Source organism: Corvus moneduloides, chromosome 2 (genome assembly GCF_009650955.1).
Source record: "Corvus moneduloides isolate bCorMon1 chromosome 2, bCorMon1.pri, whole genome shotgun sequence".
Lineage (NCBI taxonomy): Eukaryota > Metazoa > Chordata > Aves > Passeriformes > Corvidae > Corvus > Corvus moneduloides.
Genome location: NC_045477.1, coordinates 43,576,619 through 43,593,442, shown reverse-complemented (window position 1 = coordinate 43,593,442; position 16,824 = coordinate 43,576,619). Strand labels below are relative to the sequence as shown.

General features: G+C 39.0%; 1 protein-coding gene across 1 annotated transcript in view; it reads left to right on the top strand.

The window, feature by feature from the left end:
* GUCY1A2 (guanylate cyclase 1 soluble subunit alpha 2) overlaps positions 1 to 16,824 on the top strand; it is a 159,769-nt gene that overhangs the window by 29,636 nt on the left and 113,309 nt on the right. The window lies entirely within an intron of this gene.

Genomic DNA, 16,824 nt, shown 5'->3' with positions numbered 1-16,824 from the left:
TGCAAACAGGGGTGAAGTGATATTCCCCAGCCAAGTGAATATTTTCCTAGATGATTTATAAGCTTTGCCTGTGAAGTTGTAGCAAATAATGGTATTTCCATTCAGAAAATTCTGCACCGTGGGATTGAACAGTACAACTTGAATAAAAGGGTGAGGAATTTTGCAAAATGCTCATATCTAATCCATAATTTCACTCCAGCTATATTATTTTAAGAATAGTTTTAAAGCCATTTACTAGGGACTAGCTTTAAGTATTTATTCTGAAGGATTCTCACTGCAGGTTTCACATTGCCACCTTACTATATCTTATTTCCCTATTTTGGAATGCTGCTTTCCTATAAGTTTCTTCTTACCTCTCTCCCTGCACTCAAGGAAACCAGAGGTGTAAGTGGTACTTATCCCAGTTTTATTGCATTCCAGTCATTCAAATAGGCACTTGTCCTCCTACACGGCCTCATTCCTCAGTGTTTTAGGAGAGAGCTGCCTTAACCAGTGAGCCCTATGTTGAGTTCAGTGCATTCAGCTGAGTAAGCTGAGAACATGTCTTTAGTGTGGAGTTCTCCAGTGGCTGGATGGAATTTGTCTCAATGCCTATCCTTGAATTAAAGGAAAGCTTTTTGGTGTGAAGTAGGGTTCCAAGTTTTATGCACCAAAGTACTTGTACTTAATGCCAACATTAAAACTTGCTTAAAGCATTGAAAGTCTGTGTGGGTGCCTTGGAAATACTGCTGCCCTGAGTGGAACTGGATGATCTTTAAGGTGCCTTCCAACCCAAACCATATTATGGTTCTGTGATTCTATGATGATTCAAAACATAGTTACTTCTTACAGCAGCAATATTTCCAGCTCCTCTTTGGCACTATACTTTGGCAGCTATAAACATATGTCTGGTGCATTTTCCTCCGGAAACATGTTCCCCCAAGAGAAACAAACTAGTGCTTTTATTTTGTATTAGTTGACGTAACTCAACCTTTTAAAAACCAAAAGAGAGTTTATTTTTCAGAGTCTGTCCTCAGTGTCGCCCTAGCCTTTAATTACAAAAAGGAAACATGGTGTGAAAGGGATGGAGGTGTTGGATCTGAGCTACCTTATGACACACTTGTTTCTCCTTTGAAGGGGTCTGGTTTCATGATGCTTCATGTGGAACGTGCCTGTCCCTCTCAGAAACCTTCTGCTGTCCCAGGACAGAGTCATAGCCCTTTGACTGTCTTCTGCTCTTCACGTGTCTGCTGTAAATCACTCTGAAGAGGAAGAAGGTTTAGGCGGGGGAGGGAAGCTTTCAAAGCCTTTTTCCCTATTTAAATCAAGTTAAACACACAAAATATTCTCTTACCTGACAGGTTTCATATGCTTGTGGCTTGCTCTTAGGAGAAGTGGCAGGAATGGGGCTTGCTGGAGGCAGGATTTTAGATTAGTCAGTACTAACACCCAGAGAAGCAGGTAGAAGGGGATGGCAGTAAAGGAAATCCTTTGCCTGCCAGCAGTTAGGAGAAAAATTGTATCTTGAAAAGTAAGGTGTAAATGAGAGGCAAAAGGGTGATGGTGGGGTGCAGGGGAGCTGTTGTGCTGCAGGCACGGGAATTAATTGGAGAACATCAGTTTATCCGAAGAGGTATTTTCCTCCATCTCACCCATTTGATAAGCATTTTCAAAAATTTTTTGCTTGTGAATAGTTAAAAAAATCTCAGCATGTGATGCATTTTGCTAGATATTCCCTTTTTTTTAAAAAAAAGAAAGCTGCACAGATTCATAAGCTGTGGTTGACTTGCTTACATAGATTTTGAGAGGAGGGACATAGCAATACAGTTTATGTCATGCTCAGTCCTTTATGGATAAAAAAAGTAGACTGAGCCTTGGGAACTGCATGCTGTATTATTTTCCCATAGCTCATGTCACTCATTTAGCTCATTTTGGAATTCTTTTCAATTTGTCAACACTTGTTTGGAAGTTGAGTATTAGGCAGGTAGATCAGTGGCTGTAAGCATGACCTTGCTTAAAAGTCGCCAGTAACTGACTTAGACATTTCCCTATTTCTCTGCCACACACCTCTATTCAGTTCATACTGAAATAGCATCCCACTTAGAGCTATTTATCTTTTTTAAAAACAATATATCTGACTCTGCTATAACCAATTCTTTTCAGGCTTGGTTACCTTAAACGGCAGCTGTAGGCATATGACCCGGACAACTCTGCTGCAGTGTTGAAGCTGTACAGATGTCTTATTGCATAAAAAAAAAAATTAAAAAAAATTATTATTCAAAAATAAATTCAAAAAATAAATTCAAAAATAAATTTACAATGCACAGAAGATGTTCCAGCCTCTTTTCAAAAGACGTTTATTTTCATTTCAATACATAAATTATATATTTTTTCAGACTTGCAGTGAGAAAGACAGAATAAGAAAACAGTTTTCATTTAGTCCTGACGTCAGCTCTGTGTTCAGATGAAAGTAAGTCACAAATTGTGATCTTTCCCTAACTAAAAACCTACAAGCAACATAAAAAAACCCCACCTGTGCTTACTTTCAGGGTGTTTAGTGCTTGTCCAATTTATTTAAAGGCTCACTTGTGTGTTTCAATTTACTGGTATTTGAATCATTGGAATAAATAAGACTATCCTAAATTTCTGATATAAGGCCTGTGAGGTCTGTGTCGTAGGTAGCACTTCCTGCAGAGCTGTATGTGTGCCTTTGCAGAAGCACAGCCTCATGCATTAATATCTTAGCAAAGTTTTGTTAATTTGGTATGTCCCCAGCTGTTCTCTGGAGCTCAGAGCATTTACAGGATCCCATTGTTCTAGGGATCAAACAAAAAAAAAGAACTCCCCACATGAAGAACATGGACACCTAGCTTTAAATGCGATTCCCAACGCCATGTTTCCAGTTTTCCCATGCAGCTAAATGCTTGTTCTTGGTTTTTTTCTTATGGTGTGGTACTACCCAGATGCTGAAGGGCCCTGCTGCTGTACTTCTTATACAAACATTCTGTTGTTTCTCACATTTAACTCTAAGTTTTATTTAGTTTCTTTTTTTTTTCTTCTTTGGGTTTTTTTGGTGTTTAACCAGAGACCTTCACTAGCATCCAGTCAGATTTTCCAAATTTTGGATATTTTCCCTAAATAACAAGGTCACAATGTTTGCTGTTTAACCTCTCTAAGGAAACTCATTCTATACCTCTCTATGGGAGCAATTATTTATTGCAACAATAAGAAATAAATTTATTGTGACAATTAACCATTTGGGGTTGATAGCTTATGGCTTCACACATGGTTAATGCAGCAGTACTTCACAGAAGTTCAGTGAATGTTAGTGGAGTCACATATGGGATAAATTAAATTAAGAGGGCTGAGTCTGAACTCACGTGACGGAGTGTTCTGAAATCCACGTCAATCCTTCACTGAGGTGAAGGTGCTGGCATGCGAGGGAGCTGCTAACCCAGTGGTGAGTTGTGCATGCAGTGCACATTGGTGTCCCCCCACCTTTTCTTGCCCAGACAGGGGCAGGAAGCTCCCGATAGGTACATCCTGAGTGCGCTCATTTTCAGACTGCGCTAATGAACACGGCCTTCTGTGACATGATATAAATACTCGTCTCCTTGGCAGTACAGTGAGGTGGCTGGAGCTGCTTCAGTTTTTAGCTGAACGGGAACACAAGGAATGACTCTCCTGCTTTCCCTCTTCTGGCTAACGTCCTCCTCACGTGCCACTCCTGACCCACCAGTGCTGGGCCGATTGAGAGGAGGTGGGGCTGCCCTTGCAGGGACGCACTGTCCCTGAGACCTTGATCCAGACCCAGCCCTTTTGGTGCACAGATCAACAGGAGGAGCCCTGCCAGCCCAGTTCGTGGACGCACCTTTCTGAAACAGTGACATGGCATGCAGTTGTCAAGAAAGTTGAAAGTGAATCATGAAAGAAATCAGGTTCCCTGCCATATACTGTGCAGCTGTATTTTCCTTATATTGCTGCTCTTCAGCTCAGATTAACAGCCCTTTTCCACCTTTAAAATAAATCAGTTTTTGTCAGGATACTCACTGGCCTTTGACTTAGGCCACTGAGGGCTTTGGAAATTGTCTAAGAACCTAAATGCACCTAAAACTGCATTACTGGAGATGTCCAGACCTTTTTTTCTGATGGAATGTATTTGCTTTGAATATTTTATTAAAACCATAACTTCCCAGTTGACAGTTCAGCAAAATGTGTTCTGGCAAAAAAATGACTTTTATTTATATATGTGAGTTAAAATTTTTTTCAGTAATTTTAGACATGAAATACTTTTATTATGGAAAAAAGTTTGCGTTACGAATTATAATACAACATTTAAAATACAAAACACTGGGTTTGATGAAAATGACCCTCTGAAATTTTTATATTGGAAGAAATTCCAAATGCCACATATAATTCAGATTTTCAAGAAATGTAATGATAAAATGTCCAGCAGAATGGTAGTGAAGGCTTTTTATAGCTCTATTGATGCTGCAGGCTGTCTGGGCCAGCACCTTGTCTGTTGTCAGTGGGGAGCAGAGGTTTAGCTCTCACGAGATGAAAGCATGTCCTCTTGCAGTGGTATCCAGGATGTGGCATGGGATAGCCCCCTCAGAACCAATCCTCCATAATTTTCTCTAGCACCTTTTGAACCAGGGGAAGTTCATAGTGTCAGCTTCTGTGGCATCCTGTGGACATAAGGTCTACTGTTTATTAGAAACTGTGCAACTTTCAGGCAGGTGCGGACATTGAGTATGGAGTGGAGCAGCTGGCAAAGAAGCCTGTTTGCCCCTTGCTTCAGTAAAGCACTTTCCCAGTGTGTTTTCCCAAGTGTGTTTGTTGATCACTGAAAACTGTAAAAAATTAACGCTTTTTAAGTGCCCGAAGTATGTTGTCCCCCTTTTTATACTGAGAATCAATTCTTTATCTCCTTCTTCTGTGTTTTTAGCCTAGACCAATTGAATGAAACAAGAAGTCCTGACACTAGCAGATTAATTTAAAAGCCACTGTACACAATCTTGTGTTTTGCTTTTGCTCTGTAACTGTTTTTCCTCTTCTCCTAATAAAATTAAAATGAAATAGCCTGAAAGTCATTCTGGCATAAGGGACATGTGTCACTTATGATCTAGAAATTGTAATTTTTCCTAGAGCTGATTTATTCACAGTCAGTCAGATTTTGACACTAAGCTCCCATTGCTCTGTAGGCTCATGGAGCTCTTGGAATCCAATTTGTGTCTTCTGTTTCTGCTAATGCTAATATCCCACCCATTTGCTTGTCAAAATATGTATACACTTTGATGGTTTTGAAGATGAATTGGATTGGCTGGCTTGACTGCTTCTAGAGATTGTGATGGGTTGTGAGAAACAACAGATGACATGACTTACCTTACGAACAGTTGTGCAGAGCTTTAATAACATTGTGAAACTGGCCCAGAATTGTTAATATTTCTACTGTAAGACAGGCCAATGAAAATGTCATTTTGAAAGTGTTTTCAGTGATAGGACTTAAAAAGTGTAGCAATATAAAGGTAAAATACTTCCTTCTTATTTACATTAGCTGAAAAACAAAGAAACTGTTTGGAAATTGCTTTGTCAAGTGAAGTGACTATTAAAACAATCTGACTCCATGGTAAGCTCTTCCCTCTTATGATTTATATAATTTTTTGATAAGGAAGCTGGTTGGACATGAAAATGGCCATACTTCTCTATTTGCTGCAAAACCTTTGAATCGGTTTCTAAAGCACACTATGTCATAACTGGAACAAAACGCATTTCATTAATTTTTATATTACAAGATGACAATACTTAGACACAACTCAGTTTGATTTTCAGGAATGTATTTTTTCCTACCTCTTTGTTCCACTGACTAAAATTAGGTGTTGGCTGTTCACAATACATTTTCATGTTTTTCCTCATTTGCGTATCTGAGTTCTTGAGTGACTGTGCTTTTCATGCCATCTAATCTGAATGGGTGTGATGTCAGTAAAAAGCCCTTTTCCTTAGGATGGTTGAATTAAAGCAGACACATTCAGTCACTCTTTGCCTTACTCCTGCCTGTGCTGGCACTTGAAACTTGGCAGTGTGTGAAGTCAAGCTGAGGTTTTATTGATGTGTCTCTTCGCAGAGGCTGAATGGACTAAGAAGGGGAAAATCTGGAGTGTCTCCCTGTGGATTGAGTGGGCTTTGTGCAGAAGCTCTCATAAGTGCATGTGTGGGAAGTCAGAGCCTGTCAGAACACCTGGGTGTGCCTCTGAGCATAAACATTGGGTTCGTTGCTCTGAGGGGCAGAGAATGCCAGGGCTGGCACTACCTGTGTTGTCAGCTTTCAGTTGTAAGGCCACTTCTACCCAGCAATTGCCACACCTCCTGCTAACCCTACTCCTGGAACATGCTCCGTGCCTGAAAGCAAGCCTGAGGTACCCCAGGTTATTGCAGAATTGTCCTGCATGGCCAAAGAGCCCACACGAAAGAGGAAGCTTATCACTTTTCCCCTTCACCTTCAATTTTGTCTTCAAACATCAAATTAGGACCGTGGGATTCCCTTCCTGTTTGGTTTTGAGTGTAGCTTAGTAGTTTTGGACCAGTTTTTGACCACTTGGCTTGTTTCCTCCAATCATATCTCATAAATATCTAATCTTTTGAATTTAAATTGTAGTTGACAGCATGGTTTGACTCTAAATATGTTAATTTATTCATGCTCACTGGGCATGGATCTTCTCCTGAATTTTTCATGCTTTATTTCCACGGAAGCAAAGCTCTGAGATTTTGAGACTCTCTATGAAATAAAAACTTTGCTGATGTTTTGCTGGGCCACGGACCCAGACAGAATAGGCAGTTAACAGCAAAATACTTTGCCTGAGACTTGTCCCTGCATTTGAGCTGATTATATTCTGGGAATGTAGGTGAATCAGACATTGTAGATTTTGTAGGTCATAAGACTCTAATCAAAGGGAATACTACTGTGAAATAACACTTGCATTAGGAATAAAATTTTGCATAGGAAATAACATTTTGCATTAGAAATAATTAGCAGTAGTATGAAAGAGAGAGATAATAGTGATTTGCAAAAGTCAGTACTCTAAAGACAGGTGTTGATTTGCTAATACCTGGCCAGGGGCAGTGTTTCTGATTTCTCTGAGCAGTACTGGACATGAGTAAGTTTGACTAGATAACATTTTGCTGCCTTTTGCTCTTGCCGAGGATGTGTGATATTTACCCTGCTCTACTCCAGGGTCTTCCAGGAGACTGACAGTGTCAATAACAGCAGATCACCTATAGTCAGGCAGGTGGCCCATGCCAGTAGTGCTGATCATTGTTTCAGCATGTGTTTTGCAGTGATGAAATGGTTGAGGAGGCCAGAGTACTCACCCAGGAAGGATGAGCCTTTCCTTTGCAGTTTACAAAGTTGAGGATGGAGTCACAATTCAAGTGTAAAGCCCAGCCAGGCAGACCAGTGGTTGGATAACTGGATTTGCTACTCTGAGAATATTCCTATGTCACTTGAAGGTTTTTAGGGCATGCTAAGGTAGAAGTTAACTCACTAAGTGATATATTAGATGTAGAAGTTACATAAACCACAAAGGTACTGCTTAGAGGGAACACAGGGATGAGCCCAGGTTCTTCTGCCTGTGCTGAGCAATCACAAAGAAAAAAATATAATGTAGAGGTTTGTAATATGCTGTCTTGAGGATTCTCCAAATTTTATAGTTTGTTTCATTCTGCATTTTTTTGGAATATGCCTTTTATAACCATTATATTCACATTCTCTCCAGCTAGATTATCTAAGATACATTTCCTTTAAAAAAGCATATAGCACGGCCCTCATATTGTCGTGATTAAAGAGAGTGAAACGACTTAACCCATAAAATAATGTTTATATTATTTGTTCCTGTCACTAACCTTTGGCTTTTTTAAGTGAGGACTTAAACTTAGACTTAGAAAAGAATTAAATGTTCTTTTTCCACAGACACAGGACAGGCATGTAAGATACTCCTAACACATACTTTTCCTCTTAAAAAAATAAAATTTTTCCTCTTTGCAGATTGCAAACAAATAATAAACATTTGGTACTTCAACACCTCAGAAAGATGTAAACATTTTAAAATTTGGTCCTAGATGAAGACATATTGAAATATTATTTTCAGCATTTAGATCAATGTAGTTTCTGTCTGTCTTGAGAGTTTTATATATGTTAGAGTTTACTATTTTTCTTTTTTTCTAAGAACAGGAATCAATCTTCTTGTTCACACTAGACAGCAGCTTTTTTCTGTCATGATTCTCATTCTGCTGTGGGCTCACTGGAAGAGCAGGATTTATGCAACTATAACAGGAATAAAAACATATTTCACTTTAATTTTCACATTACCTTTCTTTTTCTTTGACAATTTAGAGATTTAATCCTTTTTTTCCTTTCCTAGAAGGGGTTGTTATGAACTTACTGTGTAATCTTAATTAAAATGATTCCAGCTATTATTTTCTGTATCTTTCTGACAGCATCTTCCTAGGAACATTCCAGTGGAGTGGCTTTAGTGGATTGCTGTCATCACTGGAGTTGGTAGGATCTGACCATGTCAGATCCATCTGACCATGTACTTCAGTCTTGTACTTCCCTCCTCAAATGTTGAACTGGTAGCTTTAAAAATGTCTGTTCTGATGAAAATGCAGGTGTAGAGGATCCTACTTGAGACAGTACAGATAATATATTGAAGTGGTTAGAAAAAGATGGCTTACATTGACAGGTTGCAAAGATAAGTGCTTCTGAAAATTCATAAAATAAAAGCTTAGACCTTAAAAATATTTGGCCTGCGCTGTGTTTGGAAGAGTTTGAAGAATGACCCCAGATATGCCAACAGTCTCTTAATAAATCAATTTCTTAGCAGGTATTTTAATGGGCAAAGACATTCAAACGGAGATAACTTCGATGTTCTCAGTCATGGCTGTTGAAGGGCAGATATGCCTATCCCAAAGCAGAAGTGAAGTCATGCCCAATGGCTAGAGGAAGAAAGTGAAAACTGGGCAGACTTCTATTTTGTTCTGTGTGTGTTGGGTGTAGGTTGTCACAGCACCTAAGCACATGGTGCTGTTTTGGCTCTATTTGAGCAGGGAAGTTCAGTGATGCTGAGACGTGGGCTGCGGGATGGGCACGAGGTGTGGATCAGGGAACGTGGTTGTGTTCCCTCCTTCCACTGATGCTAGGGGTCTTTGCAGCTTAAATTCTCCTTTTGATCCTAACCCCCCAGAAGGAGTGTTGTATCATTTCAATTGTCAAGTAGCTTCTCCTTTTCAGGACAACCTTGCTTAGAAAGGGATGATATTAAAACTGATCTCATACAACACGGCACAGGCTGATTTCTTGTATTAGCGTAACACTTTCCAGTGAATGCTAAAGTAATTATATTTTAAATGTTTGACTTAAAAGAATTGTGATAATTTTTTTGGTAAAACTGTTGGTATTTTCTGCTTGGTTACCTCAAAGGCACCCAGCAGAGGGAATGTTTGAATGGATTAACAGAGCCTGGGGATTGTTTTGGCTGTGCTTGCTGTGGCTCAGAGTCCTTTGCAGTGCAGACTTTTGGATGACTCCCCTGTGAAGGTACATTCTGCCTCCATGGACATTGCACCTGGTAGATGTCAGGCAAAAGTAATTTCCTGTATTCTCAGAGTTCTGTTACTGCCAGTAGAGGAGAGTTACCAAGAAAAGAACAGATGAGGCTGTGTTAATTCCAGCTCCACTGAGACCCAAGGGGAAAAATACCAGTGCTTGGCAGGTATTGAAGGAGATACTTCATATTGAAAGAACTTCGATTTTTCAGCTTCACTGAATTGTATTTAGTTTTTCATTTTAAAGGAAAAATTGCTATAAAAATATTGTCTACAGCAGCGATGTGAGTGCTGTGCAGACAAGCAGTGTTGTTTAATTTTCATGTGAAAGAAGCATGGAACATATCATTAAAAGGGCATCAAATTTTCTCACTGATCTCAGAGGACTGCTGATTCAGTCTATTTCCTCTTTGCTCAGGAAGGCTTCAAATTCAGTTATTGGATAACTTCTGTTCTGTGTCTTGAACATTCAGTTTCTGGCATTTGTTCCTGGGAATAGGAGCATAAAATAACAGAGAATATTTTCTGTCAGCCAAAAATGCAGAAACATCTGAGAGGTTTCCTAGCTATGTTCAGCAGCATCAGAGGGTCCTGAAAGGCTTTTGGAACCATTTTGGGTGATGGGGAACTCCACAGAGAGTTCCAGGGACATGGGAATAACACTAACAAATACATAAACAATATTTAAAAATAACTGACTTACTGCTCTGATTCTGTTTTTTTCCCATGGTGTCATATAATTATATAAGGGCTCACTGAATGTGTTGAACACACCAGGGTGCTACACTGGACTAGCAGGACTTGAAGAACCATCCTAGCAACCCACTGTTTGCACTGTCCAGAAATTACACATTTTTTGTAGTAGAATGTTACCAGTTCATTCTGTGAGTATGGGTGTAGTCAGGTGTGCAGGTGTAGGAAAACAAAGAATAAAAAAATGACAGCATAAAACCAAAGAGAAGTACCAGTGGCTGTGCTCAGGATCTCCTGACCCCAAACTCATAAGTTACAATTCTAAACTAAGCATATTGTGCTGCTGCTGTGGGACCAAAACCTGGTACTTTTGCTCAGGATAAGTAAGATGTCACATCTGGATTTGCTTACTAGTTATCATCAGCCCAGTTTCAACAGGATTACTTTGAAAGAAGGTATTTATTTTGAGTAAAGAGAAGAAAGTAAAGTCTCATTTGACTTTGAGAGAGCTGGAGCTATTCAGCCTGGAGCAGAGAAGGCTCTGGGGAGACCTTATATCAGCCTTCCAGTACCTAAAGGGGGTTACAAAAGAGCTGGAGAGGGACTTTTTTGCAAGGGCATGTAGAGATAGGACAAGGGGCAATGGCTTTGAAATGAAAGGGAATAGGTTTAGAATAGATGTTCATTCCTGTGAGGGTGGTGAGGCACTGGAACAGATTTTCCAGGGAAGCTGTGAATGCTCCGTCCCTGGAAGTGTTCAGGACCAGGCTGGATGGGGCTTTGAGCAACCTGGTCTAGTGAAGGTGTCCCTGCCCATGGCAGGGTAGGTGGAATTACATAATCTTTAGGGTCCCTTGCAACCCAAACCTTTCAATGATGATGATGAAGTGCAAGAATTATATTTGGTGACTGCTCCTGCACATGCCTTGAGTATGAAACTCTTTTGGTAACAGAAGCAGTCCATATGGCATGTTCTGGGAATTAGACTTTTGTTTCTAAATAGGAGTCATTAATGTCGTCAATACTGTATTGCTGTGTTTTTTTAGCTTAAAAGAGACGCAATCATAAATAATCCTTTTCTTTTTTAGAAAAAAAAGCCTTTTTGTCTAAAAAAAGAATTTACCATTCAACAAATTGTGACTTAAAATGTTGTATGAGGTTCATATTTTTGAATGTGTTAATTTGATTGACATTTTAAGACTTCTTTCTCCTAGACACTGTAGAAGTAAGAGATTGTACCATTAATTATGGGAAATGTCCAAAAAATCACCAATTAATAATCTGGAGTGACTAACATGTTGTTTTGCACCTGTGCCAAAGTACACCTCTACAAAATTATGACGTGAAAGAACTGATTGATCACTCACCCAAACGTTTATTTCTGGAATTGTGTTCAGCTACAAATGGCTTTTGTAGGCTAAACCGAAGGCTCCTTTCACTAAGAGATCTTCCAGTGAAGTTGTCAAATGCTGCTCTGAGTGATTACTGGGTGAGGATGTGAGTTCTATGTGAAGTCAAGGAGAATTTGACCAAAGAATATCTATGAAAATAGGGCAGATCCAAGATACTGTTTTAAGATGTTTTAATTGAAATATTTGTTATATTGAACCTTAATATACCTTAATGCAGGCGTTATTTTAAAAATTCATATTATACAAGGAATTAACCTGCAATCTGCTAAGGGAAGCAACACCTGAGTGAGGTGTTTGAGATGATGAAAGGAAGAGTTTAATCTGTTGGCTTTTTTGTGGCATAGATAAAAATATTCTCTACAAAATATCCTATCAGCAAAGCTCTTGGCATTGAGTCTTCACTCAAAGAAGGTGCCTCTATGGCAATACTCTTGCTGGGTGAAACTTTGAAGGATGTGTTAGCCCATTGCTCCGGTACAGTGAACTCGCCATTGGCAGGGCTGGCCATGAACATAGTGGGCACACAAATAACTCTAAAATACACTGTGTGGTGTTTTGCTGGAATTTATGGATGAGCTCCATCCACCTCTACACTGGTGCAATGTGGCCAGTGAATGAGGAGCCAAGTCATGGCTGGTAGAGTGACATGATGCCTGAGCCATGCTGGCCAGGGGTTGTTGGCCGAGCAGTGCTGCAGCTTTCCCCATCAGAGGGTCAGCAGCCTAATGGGTATCACCAGGAAAGCAACCTCATGAGGGTCTCTGGGCATGGAAGTTGTCCACTTTTCTCGCAGAGCATGAGTGGCTGGTTAAGAGTTAATGATCTTACAGAAGTGTGTCTGCCTCCAGACTGATCACATTGAGAAAGGGATGTTGTACATCTGGGTGAGCTCTTGTTTCTCACCTGGAAGCTCTATTTCAGACCTCAGGCTCCTTCTGTATCTCAGCTGAGTGAGGACCACTGCTGCATGCCTGAGTCTTGCAGAAGTGCTGTTGCTTTTTGAAATTGTTACAGATATCCTGTTGTTCCATTTAGCCCATCCCAATCTTGTTGCAGCTGAGCATCACTGAGTCAGATCAGTCATATTCTGTATTAGCAGACAGCTAATGCAACTTTCTCTCAAAAGAAAGAGCTGTGATGAAGAAAAAACGGGTTTTAAAATAATGTTTCAAATTAACTGTATCACTGAGTAATTAAATGAGCTGACTATATGCAAAGCAAAGAGCACATCTGTCTTCTTCTCTGACTCTTTCACTCATTTTCATACTCTCCACTTTGCATGAACAGCTCTCTAAACCAGCACACTGGCTCTTCACTTGCTGTGAAGACTGGATGTTTTTGAAAAAGTTTTCTGGGACATGTACCTCTCCATTTGACTACCTTCTAATCCCTTTGTCTGTTACTTCCTTCAGCTTATCTGTGTTTCATGAGCAGTTCGGAGCAGAGGGAATCCTCGTCCCTTCTGTTTGGGTGAGGCTTACATGTACAATATGCTTCTCCTTGAACAAAGCACACCTGAGGTTCTTCAGGGTTTCTAGATCCTTGCCTGGTGGGAGGCCTCAATCCTTCAGCTGTGATAGCCCTGATATTAGAAAATAATTGTGGCAGTGAGTCATCCAAATTATTGGGAACAGCACTGCAAATTTTTATGCCCTTGAATAGTCTTCACAGAAGCCGATACTCAGGAGTTTTCTTTAAGCAGATGCAAGAGTATTTTCCTACTGAGGGTCCCCTCCTGAAAGGAGACTTTTTTGGTAACATTTTTCCCAGCTATGCAATATTGAAATTTATGACAGAAATAGCTAGTTGCCAGATCAGAGATGGCCTTAAGCTTCCCTCTGTTAATTGGTTTATCCGGTGGATTATGCAGCCAGTGTTAGTGGTTGCTGTTCAAGCAGAGCTTTCGCACATGACTGGGGAAGCAGAAGGATTAAACGCGAAGGAAAAACAGATTCCATTTTCTAACAAGCTGAAGAGTTATTAATGTTTTTAGAGTATCTACATGTGTTTCTGAATCATGTCTGCTGAAGTGAAAATTGTACAGATGATCAGTGTGTGATAATGTGTTGTGGAATTGGAAAAAAAGAGGTAGTTTTTGATCCTTGCATAGATTAAAAAGCATAGGGCTTACTTCTTCGAAAGAAGTGATGTGTGAATCGCAAAAAAAGTGCCCTGGGTGTTTAAGCTTAACAGATCTCCTGTATAATTCTTCAAGCATTTGTATTTGTATGTAGTAATCTACCTAGAGGCTTTCTGGTGCTTTCACACTTTAGTTAGAGAAAATTAACAGAAATAAGGCATTCTGCTGAACAGGGTATCCCACAACAGATTATGAAGTCCATGAGTAAATCCATCTTCTCCTTAGTAGAATTAAGATTGAGAAATTAATTTAATCTGTAGGTTTATTCCCTTTGAAGAAATGTATCAGTAAAGGATATTTGTCAATCTGCTACTGCAGATCTGTGAGAAGAATCTAATAATATAACTCACTGTTCTTGTTCATGAAAGTGATCTAGATTTAAAATAACCTCTCCCGGAGGAGTGGGAGTGGAAGGTTTGTTTTAAACTGGGATCAGAAACATCTTGAAAAGTTTACCTGAGTGCCCTAGTTATTGGGACCCATTTACTGTTAATAAGTTTGTTACAGGTATATGTTTGCAAAACATAGGGATTGGAAAAAGCTAAAAGGCTGTAGGAAACAGATGAGTTCTTATATAGGCAAACAGCAAGCCGAGATAGCCAGAGAGAGTCTTGTACTTGACACTGCACTTGCACAAGGGATTGGTGCACAAATGCTTAAAAATGCTCATCTTTGTTGGAAGAAATGTCTTGTCTCCACTAAATTTAACAGGATTTATGCAAATTACTATAAAAGAGGCAGGCAGGATTTTAGCTAATATGAAAACAGACAAAAATATATTCCTTCAAGTACCCTTTTGTTGGAATTACAGACCACCATGCTGTACAACTAAAATCAAATTGCAATTCAGAAAGTCTCATTTTCTGTTGCCTTGCATTTTGTTTAAGAGAGAAAGAACAGTTCTATGGCAGCCTTTCTTATCTGCTTTGCACTGGAGTCTGAAAAGAAGAGGCGAAGAAATATCTTTTTACCTATGCAATGTAATGCAGCTGATAATCCAGCGATGTACTTACTTTTAAGAGTACCAGTTTGCTTGATTTCTTTTTCTATTGCTCATTGAAGAGTTTTCATTTTCTATTCAAAGATTTCTGCTAAAGGTAACAGGAACCCATGAGTAAAGTCATCAGCACATATTTTGGCTATACCACTGTTGATATTTAAAAATTCAAAATTTTCTTACTTCTGAATTTTTAAATAATTTAATATTTTAAAATTACATCTTAATTGATTTAAAATATGGCATGTAGCCATGTTTGCATTCAGAAAAGCATAATGTGTGTAATCCTTGTTTATACCATGCACTTCAGTTGATCATAACGTGTACGCTGTAACACAGTGCACCTTCTGTAGACACTCTGGCAGTAGATAGAAAAACAGTAGTGAGACCATATATATCATTATTTACATATGCTTGTATCAGGAAAAACACTGGGAAATGAAAAGTGAACACAGCTTTTAGGAGTTCACATTGCAATGGTGTGTAGTGTAGCTGTGTCCTGTCAGGCGTTTGCAAAAATTTTCTTTTGAAGGGTTTGGGGTTTGCCTACCAGTGTCAAATGAAACAGTTCCTTTCTCTGAATCCATCTTGCCAAATAAAACCTTATTTATTTCCTATTCATGTAGAACATGGAAAGCAATTTGATATGCACTGCATTAAAAGTTTTCTCAGATGAATATTACCTCTCAGTAATTTAGATTTTTGTTCAGGACAGTAGGAATTGGAGGAAGCACCTATGAGGGGTATAATTGCCCTTGAATTGCCATTAGTACTGATTTGGCATCACTGATTTGTGATGCTACTGTTACTGGCTGGCAAATTCCCCTAATGCTTTTACTATATAGCTTTTAATTAGAGTTTTAAAGTTTTTTCTTCTCTGTTGATTTTGAGAATACAGATCTCTTAGAATCGTATATAATCCACTTAGTGTGCGATTTTCTTGTAAAATTAAGTGTTCAGAATCTGTACAGAATTCTGTGTAAATAAGTAAGAGTCTGTATATATTAGACACTGCACAGTACTAAATAGAGTGGACTATTCCAACTCTATCTTGAAATATGAACCAAGATATGAACAAATATTGTTTGTATGAAAAGAAAGTCCTGAGTCCTTTTTATACATCTGGCAATCCTGCCATCGGAAGATGGCACAAGGACTGGAGGGAGAAAAGCTTTTGGGCTCACTCATGAAATTCAGCACCCAGGCTCCCTGTTCTGTAAGGCAGCAGGTGGAATGAGTTGTTTAAATGTGAAATATTTTTCTTTTCCATTCCTTATGTCCATAAAGAGGCTAGTCTGCCACAAACCACCTAATTGTACTATGTAACTTAGAAGTTTCACTGTCTCTTTAACTAAAGAAAGGTCGTCAATACTGTAAGTAGGAAGGGAGAAAGGAACAGAGAAAAAATATTTTAAAAGGTCTAAATTTTTCTCATATAACTTGATGACTAGAGTGTAGTTATAACATTTGACATTTTCTGTGGTTTTTTCCAGCTATGATGTGACTATCTAAATATTATTTGTTTATTAATGGACTCTTTCACAGGGGAGATAAGCTATAGTAATAAATATGATACTGGGATTTGAGAAAGTTGATGTGTTTGGCCATTTCAAATATCCAATAAGAACAAAATGTTTTCTTTGTTTTGGTATGAAACTGTTGGCTAAATACAACATCACATGATAAGCCGTGCTATGTGTTGATACAAGGCTAAACCAGCAGTCCCAATATCATTTTCACAGTCCAAACCATTTATAGTTTCTTCTGAGATCCAGTCAACAAAGACCTTGAGCTGAATCCATTTGCTGGGTTAGCAGAAAGCTCTTCCAATTAAGAGCCCTTACGAATATTTAAGAAAATGGTACCATGTTAAACCCAGTAAGTTTTTTTAAAATTGGTAAGATTTAATGGCAGATGAGTATCAAGAGAAAAAGCTGTTGTAAGACAATGCTAGAGTGCTAGGAAGCACAAGTGTAAAGCAGAAACACATAGAAAAGTACTTT